The 17,649-nt window shown below is 32.8% G+C and overlaps 1 protein-coding gene and 1 long non-coding RNA gene across 7 annotated transcripts in view; one reads left to right on the forward strand and one right to left on the reverse strand.

Annotated features, from left to right (window-relative positions):
• Positions 1–1,265: 1,265 nt before the first annotated feature.
• On the reverse strand, positions 1,266–2,506 carry LOC106123104 (uncharacterized). The gene is made up of 3 exons (XR_001228143.1): positions 2,411–2,506; positions 1,857–2,045; positions 1,266–1,512 (listed from the first exon to the last, which is right to left on the reverse strand). It is a non-coding gene; the product is annotated as an uncharacterized LOC106123104 (long non-coding RNA).
• A 4,537-nt stretch (positions 2,507–7,043) lies between these two features.
• LOC106123145 (muscle calcium channel subunit alpha-1) overlaps positions 7,044–17,649 on the forward strand; it is a 57,752-nt gene continuing 47,146 nt past the window's right edge. For 3 of the 6 annotated variants that reach the window (XM_013319322.1, XM_013319323.1, XM_013319324.1), the window contains exon 1: positions 7,045–7,423. The gene's annotated coding sequence lies outside the window, so the exon portion shown is untranslated. Of the gene's footprint in view, positions 7,424–11,147; positions 11,243–17,649 lie in introns of all 6 variants that reach the window. The other 3 variants (XM_013319320.1, XM_013319325.1, XM_013319321.1) reach the window with 3 other exon arrangements.

Below are 17,649 nucleotides of genomic sequence, written 5' to 3' on the forward strand. Positions count from 1 at the left end.
TAGATGTTTGTCATAACAATTATTTCAAATAATAAAATTAATTCACTGGCGCATCTGTAAGGAAATACAATTATTAGTGTCAGTTTCCACTGACTAGAAAAGATACAAAAACATATTGTCGTCCCTCTTATTATTGTTTTTAAAAATAGAGATTATAAAATATAATATGTTTTATCACGTAAGCTAACTGAAGTGATATTGACAAGTGAGATCTCATTCGCATTCTTCAATTTTTTTATTTATTTTCCATCCGTTTCGTCATGGCTACTTTAGTATACGGCTATTATAAAGTGATTGCACCTTATACACGATTTTAACCCCTGGACAGCCGTCTGGGGAGTCCCCGGCCTGGTCTCCTTCACCCTTCCCTCGCATCACATCAGCCACAGACACCATGATGTGCAGCAGCACCAGGAAGAACTCATTTATATACATCTTGACTCTATAACTATTACTATGTAATAAGCAATATATTTTTGATGATTGACGTCTCTTGCTGGCGGTTCGAGAAGTAATTACTATCCAAATCAAATGCTGTTAACATTGTGCCAGTTCAGTATGACACAAGTGCTTAAATTCAGCGCTGGCATACAGCTGACAATGTATACACTAACTGGCGCTAATGATGTCGTGCCAGTCCAGCGCTACTGTCCTATTAAACTGGCGTATTGTAATTACAGCACGAGTCAAACTGTGGTAAGAATCTTTTTTTCTTATTTATATAATTACTTTAATTAAATTGAGCTATGTTTTGGTTACGCAGTTTTTCTGCTTACGCTATATTTGGGCGTTTGATTATGCGCTTTCCTTTTTAAAAGTTTCAGAAATTTATGAATTCTCATATTTATAATTAATTTAATTGAAGTAAACAGCTACACTTTAAGAAGATGATTTGTTAAACAATTTCTAACTGTAAATTACGTACTCAAAGAAGATTTAAGATACTTACTTTTAAACTTTTACTTAAATTTCAGCGTGTTTTTCGTATTTGTACTGCTTCGTATTAGCTTGGGTTTTTCTAAACTTTCATCTTATCTCGACTGTTCTGCAAATGAAAAATATCGGTTTGTGTCTTTCCACCAAATAATAACAATTAACTACAAACTTAATCTAAAAGAGAAGACAAAACACGACGGTGGATCAACGCAAAACGATACTTCTCAACTGCCAGGTAACTATATACAAAGCAAAGATATAATTATTTCTAAATGTTTATTACGCGTATATACAAAGTAATTGAATCAACATATTGATACTAAAATAAATTAAGAAATAAATGCATAATAATATTCATATTTCCGAAGCAAATAAGTCGGGCAGACTCTGCAAATCAGTTTAGTTTTGTCCATGTTTTCAAATTTTCTGTCACGTTACTTCCCCAAGGGGCCGCGACGGCAAGGGGGGCGCCCTGTGCAGGCCACGCTCTTTTTGCAGCCGCGAGCTCCGGTCAACACCAGCGCAAGGATGGTCAATGATAGAATCACTAATCGACTGAGGTCAAACAGCGACATACTGAAATCATCGAGGTGCTTTTGAGATGAACAAAAGGAAAACTAAGGATACTACAATTTGTAGTAGTTACACTAAAAAGTATTCGCTTAAAAACATTCTTGGTTTCTTTCCGTGTTTCTCGAATGTTTGGCGAAAATGACTACTTGCCACGCTAATTACGGGATTCGTCGATGCTTTTGCCTTATGTACACTAATATTAATCGAGAAAAAAGTTTTGATCGCATATTACTGATAAACTCAAACTATTCAACCGAATTAAACAGCAAAAGCTGTATTAGTTAATAAATCGCGCGTAAATCAAAAGCTATTGTGAGTTGCTACTATGAACTTAGTGTGTAGTGTACCTTAGTTACTCCCCGCAGGGTGCAGGTTTCTTGCAGGCGATGTAAACTTTCCTCGTGCAGGCAGCGGCGAAGGAGGAGACGGCAAGCAGAGTGGTCAGCAGGAGAAAGAGCGCGTCGCGCACCAAGCCCATCGTACGCTATCCACCTCGCACCAGTCTCACCATCCTGCCTTGATACTATTGCTCATACCTAGATAGCAGCTATTGTTACTACGCGCTTTAATGCACATGTATAACGCGTGTATTTGTAAACGGACTAAGATAGCCGGCCATAAAAACAGTCAGGAACAAAGCAATGACTTAACTACGCGAATTACTGTTACGGTGGTTGAGACGGATGGACATTTTAAGTTAGTGATTCTATGGTATGAGCCTCGGTCCACTGAGAGCCGTGGAAACACACTGTTACGTAGGCGGAAGACGAAAAATAAAGTCGTAGATATTGGCTGTGACTCTTTGAAATATCTTTCTTTTTTGTATCTACATCTTTTCACGGATAATCTTATGTCCTCTTATCTAAATATAATTGGATTTGAATTAATATTCAAAACTTACCGGAATTTTGTGTTATTTTTGAAATATGGTTTGTGTAGTTTTGTACGGAAATTTTGATTGATTTGTCAAATAGAATTGTAATATTTGAAAACCTGATTGCTTGTTTTATTTCTTAAAATGGGATTAAATATGTGCAGTCTGTTATTAAAACTTTTTGATATTAATTATTTATCTATAATATTTTACATGTGTTAAAAATAACTAATGTAAAATAATACTTTAATTTGACATAATTAAAAGAAATCTTTTTCCAGAGAAGGGAGAGGAAAAGAGAACTCAAATGACTTAAGGCTGTTGTAGTGCGCTATACGTGTTGTTAATAATCTGACGATAACAACTTGTTCTCTTTACCTTGTACCCATGCACTTCGATCAAGGGCAGGGTAAATCAACTATAAAAATTATAAAAAGTTATAAAGAATGAAAGCGGAAAGTTTTAATGATTGAAAGTCGTTAAAATGTCGCCTGGTATCATTAGCGCGTGTCATTAACAAGTCATTAAAGTCGTCAGCGGCTCGTAAACATAATGATAATGACACACTTCCGAATACAAGACAAAATTAAACCTAAAAGAAGTGAGAGTAAATTATGTATTCTGTTTAAGATCTGAGAAAGTAAAAAAATGACCCCTTACAAAAAATGATAGCAAAAGTTTTCTTTTAAAAGTCGTTACCCACAGGGACAGGCGTAAATTTTCTGTTTGACAAAATCTTCCCCAGCGCTTTTATAGATACGTCCTTGTCACACAATTCAAAATTTTAATAAAAAAAAACAAATAGGCAAACACGTTCATCTATACGTGTATTTTTCTTATAAAGGAGTAAAAAGAATTTGCTTCACTTATTAATATTTTGATATTTCCCCATTGTTTATTTCTAAGACTTTATTAACACAAGTTTGTCATCGTTATTCTTAGCTCGAAAACAATGAATCTCAGCATATTTTTCTTTTACTGTCCATTTAATCAGAATTTGCAAATGTTAGAGACTCCTACACGCTTGCTTTCTAATTATCAGCATTAAAAAAAGCAATCATTCTTGAGATCGTTCTATTGGCCAGCGATATATCGAAAAGAAGAGCGTTAAATTATCTAACAATTACTTCACTACTATTTGTAAAATGAAACAAGCTTAGCGGGAAGTTGTTGCAGACTCTACCGATGTTATGCGAGGATTTTAAGCTTTTCGATCAGGGATTGATGATTATCGATAACATTTTATCGATATTTTTGGAAATTCAAGGACAAAATATCTATATTAGAAGTAACAGTTGAACAAACTAAAGATTTTTCTTTGTAAGGATTATCATTTTAGCCAGTTCATTTTAGCAAATAGCAAGTTAAAATAGTTTACCTAACCGTTATTATGTTGTGTACAGACTAACTTTAAAAAAAATAACCATATACAACATAACGTAAGGATGATATTATTTTTTTTGTATTGATGTTTTTTTGTATTTAAAATGTGAGAAAAAAAATGTGTATAATACTAATTGAAGAAACAATTTTTCTTGCTTTATTTAGAACGAGGACTAGGTAAAAACTATTTAGGCCTTTCATCATTTAATCAGACTAAGAAAATCTCAACACTAAATACTGGGAATCGAAGCTATAATAATTCCAGAACGAATATACTCTGGGTTAAAATAACGTAGACGCGACTAAAAATAGTTATAACGTGGCATCGAAAAGTTATTGCGGAAGAAATATATCGATAATTTTAGATTGATACAGCGACGTCACTACAGCACTGGCGCTGCGCGGAGAACGCAAGCGCACGCGCATTTCAAATAAAAAAAAATAAAAGAGAAAAATAAAACTTCGTTTTAAACTAATTTGCATACTTTTGTGTTTGTACTTTTGCGTTCGTTTATTTCAAGTGTTTAGTGACGAATGTTGACGGGATGTTATTTCAGTGGAATTTTGTGAGTGTTGCCATATTTATGTGAATTTCCCCGGAAGAATACTTGAGTTGGTGATTCATTAGTAAAGTGCTTTATCTTTTAAAGCTCTACGAACTGTTGTGGAAAGTGGTACGATTTTAATTGATTAGTCGTACTGATCGAAAGTTTATGTGATAATAAGGTAAGCTATTTGTTTCGTTATTGAAAAGCATATTTGATGTGATAATATAAAATTTATTACCAATTTTCAATAGCTATTAAGTTTCTTATATCACAAATATCGATTATAAGCTGTACAATGTTTAATTTTATATCTCTTAGTTTCTAGGTAATTATAACGACTTAAATATAACAAGGATAGGTAGAGATACGTGTGACTTTTTTAATATTCAGCTAAATATTTAATATTCAAAATGTCTTCTAATATACATATCTGTATGTACGTAATTATTGGCTTATAGTGTATAGGATTCTATAATATTATTAGTTGAGTTTCACTCGAGTGACGCCTGGCCGGCGAGCCTATAACTAAGTTTATTCCGTGTTCCAAATTGGGACATATATTGGTCAATATATGTATATAAACGTAGTATATTCCACAATAATTTTGATGGAAATTTAAAGTTAATTTAAAGAACGTTATTAAAAAAATATGCATAGAAAAATACATAATTAAATAAAATTATCATCCCTTAATAAATGTACATGTTCCCTTAGTTTAAATTAAGTGAGATAAATCTATGTTAAGAGATCGCTACTATCAAATCAATCTGAGCTTGGATGTAAGTTAACTTTAATTACATTAATGGGTTTTACTTAAATAAATATTATTATAAGAAACTAGTCGAAAATTAAACTTGAACCTTTCGTTTCGACTTGACAATCTACAGCATTTACCTGGTTCTTATAACGTCGTTGTATTTACGTAGTTATTTGTCGTGTTATTAAAATGAAACTTAATTTTCGGATAATATACTCCCGAATCTCGGAAATTCCTCGCCGCTTTGTCGTTCCCGTAACGAAGCAATAACCCGACCAGTGCGCTATGTACACCAAGCTTTTTGTAATTAGCGAGACATTGAAGATATTACTATGCGTCTATAATAACATGAGAGTTGTGTATATCATTCCTTTGACACACCTATAGCTAAGCGACTACGAAATAGACAAATAATTTAGTTTCAAAGACACTTTACCGCGAAGTATTACATGGATAGTCAGGAGGTTTAATTAACTATTTTTTGATAATATTATTTCTAAAATAAGTTTTTTGAAAAACAAGAATAAACAACTATAATATAAAACACTTTAACTGAGAGTGTCCATAATGAAGAGAGTCGTGTTTATAAAATATTAGAAAACAAAAAAAAACGTTCCAGGAAAACGTAACGCATGGCTACACTAAAACAAGGTACAATCGTGTGGTGAGGTCGGTCGGTGATCGCGGGGATGACGTTATCTAGGGGTGCGGGTGGTGGAGGGTTGCTGTCACTGCCACCTTCCTACATCTAAGAGTTTTGTGCGTGACAGTACGCGGAATATGACGCCTGTATATTAATTATAATTTTGCGGCAGTATAATTAGGGTACAGTTAATGTAAAGAATTATTGAAAGTACTATAATAATTATTTTTTAAGCTTAAGTAAATTAAAAAAGTCTTTAAGTAAATTAACTTTATTCCTACACTTAAGTTTATTTCATTATGTACATTGCTTTATTTACTTGTCTATGATACAATTTTAGTAGTATTTTCAATTAATTTATGTTAACTTAAATTTAATTAACCTCCATAAGTCAAGATTGTGTTAAAAAAATAAAAAATATTTTTCGCATGTTGACCATCACTAAAACTTTTGTGCGCGAAGGTACTATGATATTTCGGGTGACAGGCAGGAAGAGTACATTATGTATTGTTTGAAGGATATTCACACGTAGCTTTTGTCACGTGTTGTACATTAAGGTTAAATGACAATATACAAATACATATATAGATAAATACATGGTCAAGAACATCCAGCCCGTAAAATAATGTTGATGGATGTTTCTTAAAATGTATCTCCAAAGCGACTCAATAGAACTCTATTAAATTTTGCATGGATGTAGAACATAATCTGAAAGAATACATAAGCTACTAAGTAAGATTTTTTCTATTTTCGTGCAGACGAAGTCGCAGGCGAAAGCTAGTGTTATAACAAAAAATATTAAATCGTTATTTTACATTAATTTGTATTAAAACAGAAGTAGATTTTAAATATTAAGGTCTAGATAACTAGAGATATCTAGTCTAACTAAACTCGATTTAATGTTTCACATAGCATATTCAGTTTACAAATATTTTTAAACTTTTCTTTTATCTTTATTTTAAATTTATTTACTCAATTTCTTAAGATATACGAGATATATGTTATTACACGTTGCAATAATATTTTAACGAGAGGAAACTTTTCTAGTATATATATAAATGTGAAAAAGTGAAAATATACACAAGGAGAACAACGTGTAAGTTTAAATATTGGAAACTAAGAAGAAAATGTGATATTAATCTCAAAAACTTAAGTATCTTTGCGATGTTATCAATAATAAAATAGTAGAGATAAAATATTCGAAAGTAACTAAGTTAAAGTTAGGACTCTATCCTTGAATACTGAAAAATAAACCAACATATTGTTATTAAAGATTTTTTTTGCAAATGTTAATACATTTTAGATATAATAACATTGTATTACAATTAAATAAAAAAAAGACATACACTCCGGTACGTTGCCATTTCGAAAATAAATCGTACTGGGCTACTAAAACGAGGTCACATCGCTGTGTGAAGTTGTCTTCGTTACATCGCGCACTGTAGTGAAGTCCGCTGCGAGCGGTTGCGCGCGCACTTCACACGTCGTCCGCCCAGAACGTTCAACACCTCGTCTGCCACAATACTAAAAAAAAAAAAAATTAAAAAAAGAGATAATAACGAGGCGTTAACCATTAATTCATAATGCACTAGATATGGCTGTTTCAATGAACAATGTGTTTGTGTGTACGTGTAATGTGAATATATTAGTGTAGTGATTGAGATATATTTCGATTGTGTACTTGTTGTCATCACCTCTCACAGTTATACGTAAGTTATAGATTTTTATTTAATCAAATATTGTTTATGATAAATTATCGCGTTTTTCATTTCATGTCTCTCGTAGTCAAGCTCTACGAAAAATGCTACGAGATGTACAAAATACATTTTTTTTTGTCATTTAATATTTGTACGTTTAATTATTTATGTTGGAAATTTATCTCGTTTATAATTTTATTTGAAATATTTGTTTCAGAAAAGTTTATGTAAATAATTTTGAGAATATTTTTTCGCACTAAAAACTTTTGTAAAAGAATATGTTTTTCCTTTAATTATATTAAATTTATATTCAACAAAAGCACATTAAAATAATTCCATGAAAAACTTAAATATTAACATAATTTACTTACTATATTTGAATCGAATTAACTTATATTAGAAGTTAATCAGGCAATATTATATTGCATGCAAATTATAATCATCAATCATTCGTTTAGTTTAATTTTCTGTCAGTATATAAAATGCCTAGTATGATTACAATTTAACGATGTTAACAATCGTTCGGTGACATACAAATTAATTTATGCACTTAACTTCCCTAAGACTATGCAATATGTTTAACATCATATTCAAGGTAGTAGAGATTTTATTATTACTCTGAAAAGCTCTACGCAAAATGTAGAGGTAAATTAGCCTAATAGTTTATTAAAGTAACTAATTGATTTAAAAATAATCAGCGAATCTACCACAGTTAGCGAATTATAAAAAACCTAAAAGAAGGCTCTGATTACTAATTATCGTACTCTGAATTCTTAGGTACACACTAAGGGTGTCCACTTAATTGGATACAATCGCTCATATTTAAACTATGGTCACCATAAAATTAGGTTACCTATATCTATGTAAAGGGTTTCCTAGTACTTACGTGTACATAACTAAGACACTTGACCAGGGCTCAGGTTCTAAGGGAGAAGGGCTGAGATTGTTATCTCCTATCGTGTTGGTCGCACAGCCATCGCTCATTAGGCACGAACGATCTGTAGGAGTCATTCATTCATTCTTATCTATTATGGCTACTGAAATTCCAGTTGACTTTATGTTTTTGTCCGATTGAGAAAAAAAATACTTATGGTGTGTTTGGTTAATTTTGACCTCCTTGTTGTTGATGTTCAATTTATATTTTTTTTCGTTGATTTTGTCTTTTTGATGTGTTTTGGTTAATGTTCACTACCGAAACTATGTATAATATACTAGCTGTCCCCGCGATTCCGACAGCGCGGAATTAAAATAATTAGTAGCCTATGCGTTCTTTCAGGGTATGTTCTATATCTTTGCCAAATTTCAGCGATATCGATGCAGCCGTTCTGGAGATACCTTCAAACAAACATTCATCTATCCATACAAACATTCGTATTTATAATATTAGTAATATCGCAATTACTTTCTTTTTGGAAAAATATATAGTTGATAATATCCTATATCTTTTTATATCGCTTTTTTAAATCAACATACAAGAAATATTTGATTTTGAATCCGACCTTTTGTGGAAACAACTCTACCATTGGTAACATTTCAAATGTCTGATGTTGAAACTTTTGTTAGCGACGCGATTGTCAAACAAACTTCTGCTTGGAATATAAATTAAGGGATTTCATTCAAATTTCAAACAATTCGTTTACGGAATTAACTTTCAAGTCCAACAATGATGTGATAATGTCATGATGCTATGAAGCTAAAACTGGCGAATTCAGAATTCACAATTCTGACATAATAACGCAAATTTTGTAAAGATGTTTTTTACCTTTAATGATTCAACTTTTGCTGATAGAGTATGTCTATACCAAATTAACCCTCCTTAGGTAATGGGCAGAAAAAATGATGACACAAACTTATAATATTATTATTAAATAAACTTCAGCGTTTCTGTATACGCTTTTATCCTTAAAGTTTAATACAAATTAGTTAAAATCCGCGATAGATTTATGTACTAAAATGTTAAAAAGAAGTTGACATATATAACTATAGAGTCATGTTAGTTTCTTGAGTTTATTTATAAGATTATCAGTACACAGTTAATAGTCCGCAGTCTTATGATGACAATGCCGTCTTCATGGCCTATTTTGGCAACGTTACCGCTCAGTGTTGTCATCTGCGCACGATATATCACGCTGTCGTAAGTGTTGGCAACCCCATCCCTCTCCGCACTCACCTAGCTCTAGTTGTTTCAATTACAACTATATAAGTAGGCCATCTGTGATAACGAGTAAAAATCAACTCTTTAGGGTAAAAAGGTAGAAAATTCCTGTTGCAAAGTAGGTATATAACAAGCCTTTTATTTAAAAAATCTCAGTAAATATCTAAAGATTGCTACCGCAGATTACCCATTCAGATTCACCACACCACCTGGATGGCTGGCACTTCACAACGGTGCGATTCTTGCGCAATTATCTGGCGCGCACAGCCGCGTAGTGAAACGGTCACTCCTCAACGGCATTTCCAAGAAGCAAGCATACCATTTTCTTAAAGTCCATCAACGCATCTGCACTTCCTCTGGTGTTGCGGAAGTCCATGGGCGTCGTTAATCAACTCGATGTTCCGCTCTTTTGCCCCCTACTTTTATTTAAAAAAATGTTTTACTATTTCCCTCTGGTTTCTCCTAACTGTAATTTTAGGATATAGAATAGTTTAAAGGCTTTGTACACGTAGCGTTACAAAGCCTTAAAGCCGAGCTCGGGGGAGGCTGTGGCGGGGTTGAGGGGTGCAGGCAAGAGCGGCCGTTGTTCCCGGACATCACCCGCCTTGATTGAATCCCGCAGAGTGGCTTTCCGGGATAAGGGTGACCAGGAAATCAGAATACAAAATATTACTAAAAACATTTTTCAGTTGTAAATTCCAATATACCATTTAGCTTGAAGTTTTCTTCTCTGTAGAATTAGAAAAGTTGCTAGTCTTTTTGTAAAGCAATAATAATGAATAAATGGAAACAATAAAGAAAAAATGAAGAAGCTTTATTTAAGACACCACATTTCTAAGACGAAACATGTACTAAACAAAACAATTTAACACTAACCTTTTTTTTATATTTCACTTTTTCTAGTGCCAATGATTATGAATTTATCTTTATGAGTGTTGACATGTATTGTAACTCTAATCTCCTTGCGCTATAAATGACAATAGTTGAACATCTAGGACATTCCTTACTGTCATTAATTCATGGTCACCGTACACTGTGAGAGCGGCTTTCATAGTATATCAACTGTGCGTTGTGTATGAATTCTGCAATAGAAATGCACCACCCCGCACCCCCCTCCCCTCCCTCACCGGGCCCCATCTTAATTGTTATTTTACGTATATTTGAAAATCAATAATATTACTTCTATAGTTACATTTTGTCGTAATGTAACAGAATGTTTAACAATTAATTTTATATTTTAACTACGTATTATCCGCGACCACACAGAAAAAAAACAATAATTAAGATAAAAATTACACAATCTCCTAAATTGTACCTAATTATAGATGCTTAAAGATAGGAATTGGTTCAGTAGTTTCTGAGTTTATCGCGAACATACATCGTGACACAAGATTTTTATGTATAGAATTTATTTACATATAACAATAAGTAATAAGATAAACCTTAATTTTCTCTTCTTTTCATTTTATGGTACGATGTAAAAAGACGCGTTAATTTGACTTTGTATTTAATGAGATAAATTATAAAAAATCTTATATAACATATCTGAATAAACTTTAAATAAGTATGTAAATATATCAGGTACGTCAATGGGAGCTTTATCAGTGTCATCGCGTTTGCATAAAGAGTGCAATAAAGCAGCCATTCACGAGGCGACGGAACCAGGTCACGAGGGCGTACGTATCCACCGTCTAATTGTTCATTATACGACAGAATATCCATAATGTAATTAATTAATTGATTTAATTTGAGAATAGTGTACATAGATGTATATACCATGAGTTCGCATCTCAACAATATGTCTTTATTTTACACTAAAACTTAAATGTATATGTACATGAAATACTTTCGGCAGTGCAGTTCCATAAAGTATGAATATGATTAAATCGCTGTCAGCCACGACTCCGTCCGCGTTGGTTAAAAAAAAACATAAATATTTTTTTTATTATATTAACACATTCAGTGCTCACCGCTCGGATTCAAGCGGGAAGGGGGCATGAAAACGGTGCCGCACATGGGGAGGCGGCATAATAGTTTTTTTTTAAATAATAATAATAACAATGTACTTTCATTCACATTTTCAAACATACATCATCATCAGCTCACTATACGTCCCCACCGAGGGTTTCGAAGCCTACCCTAATTTAAGGGTGATTAGGCCATAGTCAACCACGCTGGCCAAGTGCGGGTTGGTTGACTTTACACATATCTTTGAATTTCTTCTCAGATATATGCAGGTTGCATCACGATGTTTTCCTTCACCGTAAGAACGTCGGATAAATGTACATATGTAAATCGGAAATCGAAAAACACATTGGTACATGGCGGGATTCGAACCCAGGACCCGCAGATTGCAAGTCAAGTGCTTGACCACTGAGCCACCGACGCTCAAACATACATATGTACATAATCAAATACGCCTTAAAAATGTTGGCTCCTGGCTTATTATTCTATATTATATCTTAAGCAGTGAATGTGTTAATTATTATCCTATGTATTATTCCAGACTGCGAAATTTCAACAACAAACAGACCTTTCATCCATTTAAACATTTCCTTTTTATAATATTAGTAAGATGTTTCAATAATAAACAAAAATTACTCAGTTCAAATGAAAACTATACAAGATATTAGCTTTGTAAGGCAGAATAGAAAGAGGAGGAATTGCCGTGATGTTAATGCCTTCTTCTTTCTCAGCCATAAGTCGCCCACTGCTGGGCATAGGCCTCCCCCAATGATCGCCACATGTTAATGCCTATATTAATTCAATTTGAAATTGTATAAGTATGTAAAGTGTAGATGCACAACTTTATATTGACACAACGAGGACGTATTTAATTAGCTGTCAGGAGTCAGTGACGCAGTGCTTGGGACATCGTCCGTGAAGTGTGGGGTTCGAATTGACATCAAAGATAATAACCTAGAGCATAATCAATTAGTTGCAACATAGTAGGCGTTGAGTTGTTAAGATCGAATTCTATCAATGTAGGATTTTATAATTATATATGTATATTGTATATCAACTACTAGCTCTCGATGAAAGCCTCCGTCCGCGCGGAATAAAAAAAAACTTAACCAGTCTATGCTTTCTTCCAGGATATTTTCTACATCTATGCCAAATTTCAGCGAGATCCATGCAGCCGATCTGGAGATACGTTTAAACAAACATCCATCCATTTAAACATTCGCATTTATAACATTAGTAAGATTCCAAAATGACATTCATTGTACTTCATTGTTGAATAAATTTAATTTTGCGCAATTCAAATATTTATTCATTCTACAGAATTACGAAAATCCAAGAAAAACACAGCAGAGTTACTGAATACATATTTCATTTAATTCTCAAGGACGTAAGAGTTCTCCCTAAAGAAAAATGACATAATGATATTTGTTCCACAGAACATGACGTGAAATAAACAAAAAACAATATCCTATATGAGATTCCCTTTAATAAAGTTAATAAGAGACAGCAATATTCGGATTAGATGAATTATATTAGGATAAAAAGAGACAAACATATGTTACCTGTTCAATCATGCGTCACGGAGCATTCGAGATTTCTCTTGCAAAATGGGTCAGCGCATGTCAAAACTTTGTGCTATCATATAAGAGAGGAAATGTAAAATATTATCTCATCTGCATTTGCTTCCTTTTCATATATTTATATTTATACTAGCCGTCGCCCGCGTCTCCGTTCGCGCTGTTTGAAAAAAATAATAATAAGTAACCTATGTGTTCTAGGCTATGTTCTACATTTGTGCCAAATTTCGTCAAATTTCCACCCATCCATGTAAAATTTCACATTCATAATATTAATAAGATTTATTGTGTCTATCGAAAGATAGCATCGAAAAATTAAAAGTAAAAAGTTTGGTAAATGATTAAAAGATCCTTTAACACTTTACCATCTTCAGATTTCTTAACGTTTGTAAATTCTAAGTAAAAAGTACTGCAAACACCCCCAACCACCCCGTTCGCCTTTAAACAAAATGTGACCCTCAAACGTCCAGCCTTAAACCCTTAAGCTCAAAGGTACAATTAAAGCTTAGAGTGCATTGTGCGAGCCTTTTTCTATTTACTGCGATGTTAACAATTTAAGCACCGGCTTAAGTTTCAACTCAATAAGGTTCGCGCCGTGCGAATAAACTTGATGATAATTTTGTGTCAAGCTATATTTATTAAAAAAGGTAAAAAATAAACGCATTTTTCAATGTTTTTAGTTAAAATTTTACAAAAAAAATCTTACTAATTAATAAGAATGTTTAGATGATTAGGATGTTTATTAGAAGGTGTCTAAAACGGCTGCAAGGATCTCGCTGAAATTTGCCAGAGATGTAGAACATAGTCTGGATGAACACATAGGCTACTAAGAAAGTTTTTTTTTATTTCGCGCGGACGGAGTCGCGGGCGACAGCTAGTAGGTTCATATAAAAATTGAAACACTATATTTTAAATACAGTTATCATATTTTTCATACATTCGTTGTTTAGTGTTAGAAACTTTATACCAAAAAATATATATTTTTAAAAACTTGCTAACAAAAACTTTATCTTAGATATTTTACCTTATTTTATTATATTTATTAAACGGGTACTTCAACTTCCATTAATAGATAAATATAAAAAGCACTTTAACAAATAAAGTTATCTGTTAGTATCATAAATAATATTTTGGTACAAATACGTTCCCGGGTCGTAACTAGGTCAGAGGCGCTCAGTCGCGGCCCGCACCGCGCCCGGCTCCCCGTCACAACTAAATATTCAAAGTTGCCTTAACCCTTACTACAAATGCTGTTTAGTAGCGAAATATTATTTTTAATTATGTTTCTCTTATTAACTTATTCATAACTTTGTGCCATTATTATTTATATATTAAAGAAAGCCGTGTTAGTTACACTGTTTATAACTCAAGAACGGCTTTACCGCTATGGTCGAAAATTAGTGAGGAGCTTAGAGCCAGGAGACTTTTTTCTTTTTTTTCAAATTTATACCTTGAAGGGCTGCTTTTTATTTAACTTACTAATATTATATATATTTAGATGGATGTGATGTGGATGGATGGATGGGTGTTTAAAGATATCTCTAAAACGGTTGAACGGATCTCGATTAAATTTGGCATACGTATAGAACATAGTCTGAAAGAACACGTAGGCTACACTACTTAAGTTTTTTTATATATCAACGCGGACGGAGTCGCGGGAGACAGCTAGTTTACTATAAAAATAAAGAAATAATTAAATATAAAATCGTACAATGTATGATTTACACATTGTAATAGTACCTTGATACATGTTAAGTCAAATTAATTTATTTTATGTTACAATGCAGATATTCTCAACCCTCTATTAAATTTAAATTGTTTCTATACACTGCCTGTATGTTGTAGATGCCAATGTTTACATGGATGTTTGAAGGTATCTCCGGAAAGGCTCACGAATCCGAAAGTTAGTATTGTAGAACATAGTGTGGTAGAATACATAGGCTACTTATTACGTTTTTTTTTAATTCCGCGCAGACTTAACTTACTAATTCGTTACTTAAACAATGGTAGAGCCCGCTTTAACATCTTCGCACGACTTGGCCCGGCTCGCCCGTCGAAATACCACGACCATACAGAAAACAGGCGTGAAGTGGAAGTAATTCCGCGTTTCGTCTGATGAGTGTGCGTCCCGGAGGCCTAATTTAGTCTTCTTTCCCTTCCCACCCTTTTTCTTATAAGGAAAGGATGGGAAGTGGAAGTGGACTTTGGACTTTGGAGAGGATGCATGGAAAAGGAATATATTTTCTTTCTGTGTATCCTCTCCTCCGTCGATTAAAGGTAGGCAACGCATGTGCAACTGCGTATGTCTATGGGCAACGGTCACTTTGCTATTTCAGCGATATCAGGTGGCCGCTCGCTCGTTTGCCACCTTATGATATAAAAAACTTAATAAAATATAATAAACATAATAAAAATTCAATCACAAATATAACAATGCGTCGATAAAAGTAAAGAGTTTTTAAGAAAAAAGGGCAACAAAATACAGAAGTACAACCAACTACATAAATTAGATTTCATTAGACGTCCATTTAGTAAATAGATGTATCCAAAGTAAATCAGTAATGTATTCGTGTTTCGATCCCTTAGCGATAAACAGAGATAAATTAAGGATTAACCCTCATCCCCTACCCTTAATCGAGCCTATCTGTTCGTATTTACTTTGACTTCTACTTACATTAGTATTTTGTTAATGTTTTAAGGGAAGCAAAACCTTTTGATTTGTATTAACTCTATTAGTTTTATGTTTGTCTTTAGAAAACTATTTGTAGCGTTAGTCATTTTTGTGATCACTTTTGTAACATAACCGTTGAAATATATCAAATAATCGGTTCTAATTAACTATAATTTAATTAATAAATTAAATTTAGGTTTTTATTCACAAATAAAATTAAATCTTATATCTTTAAATGAACAATTCTTGTATATATATATATATATATATACAAATATATATAATTGGAATCTCGGAATCGGATCCAACGATTTTCATAAAATATTGGGGGTTTCGGGGACGATAAATCGATCTAGCTAGCAATCATTTTTAGAAAATGTCATTTTAATCGTGTTTTATCGATAATCAACTTAACTTTTTCTATCGGTAAGATCGAAAGATATTATTCATATTTCATCATTTTATTAGTAATTCGTACTTAAATATAATTTACTAAAAACACATTTAAAAAAAAAATACCGAGCAAAGCTCGGTCATCCAGGTACTACAAATAAACAGTAGAAATAACATATATTACCTATTTTGAATCCTCTAATCGTTGGTTTCTGAGATCCTGGTATAAATATATTATCTGTGTTTTGTTTAAGATAATGACAGGGATGACGAAATGTTTCATACAGGGATTTTGGTCTTAGAAACTTACGATAAATAGAGATTTATTTGATTAATAATAGACAGTCGAGTTTATTTTTAATCAAAGACTAAATCACGTAATATTTACAATGTGACTTGACTTCAAAATAATATAAGTCAATAGCTTAGACGCTCTGTTGACTTAATCGTTTTAATCAAATGTCGTCTCATTGTCATAGAGGAATGACGTCACATATTTGACGAGACAGCCGGCCTTGTCTTGACCGTTTAGGAACGTCTTTATTAGGACGTATTTAAATTTAATATTTGTATGGGAAAAACGCCTGAATTCTATTATAATTGGACTATGTTAGTGTGGGCGTCATTTAATTTATAAGTAGTAACACAGATGCGTGATTTTTTCGATAATGTTTGCAAAGATTGATTATTCCGTTGGAACCTTTTATCCTTTCGTATAAATTGCGATATTAAATCATACATTCATTCGTTTATTGATAAAAATAACAATCAAATATACCGAACATTCTCATCCCAGTTTAATTTAATGTCGCTTTGTTAGATTCCGATTTTGTAAAGGCATTTCGTTCCCTAAGGATCCTATCTGGAATACGATTTACTTAAAGTCGTGTCGATCAGCGATATAGAATCCCTTTTACCGCCTGTTTTCATTCGTACGACTTACAAAGCGAAATTTTCTTAACTGAAATTGTGCTGTATTTATGTGAAATTCTAATAAAAAAGGTATTATTACGAGTAAGATTCCTGTACAGGGATTTAAATTAAAAAAACCCTTGTTTGCAGAAAAATGTGTTAATATTGATAACATGAATAACAGAAAGACATAGAAAAACTGATTTGACATTACTAAATTCAAAAGTTTAATTTCTTATTTTTTCTTTGATTTAATGGCTGCTAAAGTGTAAAAACTCCTTGAACAATTCCTTTTATGAAAAAATATTTTTAAGGCATTGATAGTATTACGAATAATATGATTTATAAAGTGACAATGACATTGAAGGACCAAAATTAAAAATGTATGATGTATACAAAAATATTTCTAATCAATTCTTGTAACAGTAGAGTCATAAAATTGTTTGTTAAATTTGGCTTTAACGCCGTGCTTCGCAAACAGATAGCTTCGCTTTTACGCAGAGTGCGGGATAGCCCCAACACCATACTAAGAGGCCTTAGCGACAAGCCTGACTGCCCGATAGTG

The sequence above is a fragment of the Papilio xuthus genome, unplaced genomic scaffold, assembly GCF_000836235.2.
Source record: "Papilio xuthus unplaced genomic scaffold, Pxut_1.1 DF826159.1, whole genome shotgun sequence".
Classification (NCBI taxonomy): Eukaryota; Metazoa; Arthropoda; class Insecta; order Lepidoptera; family Papilionidae; genus Papilio; species Papilio xuthus.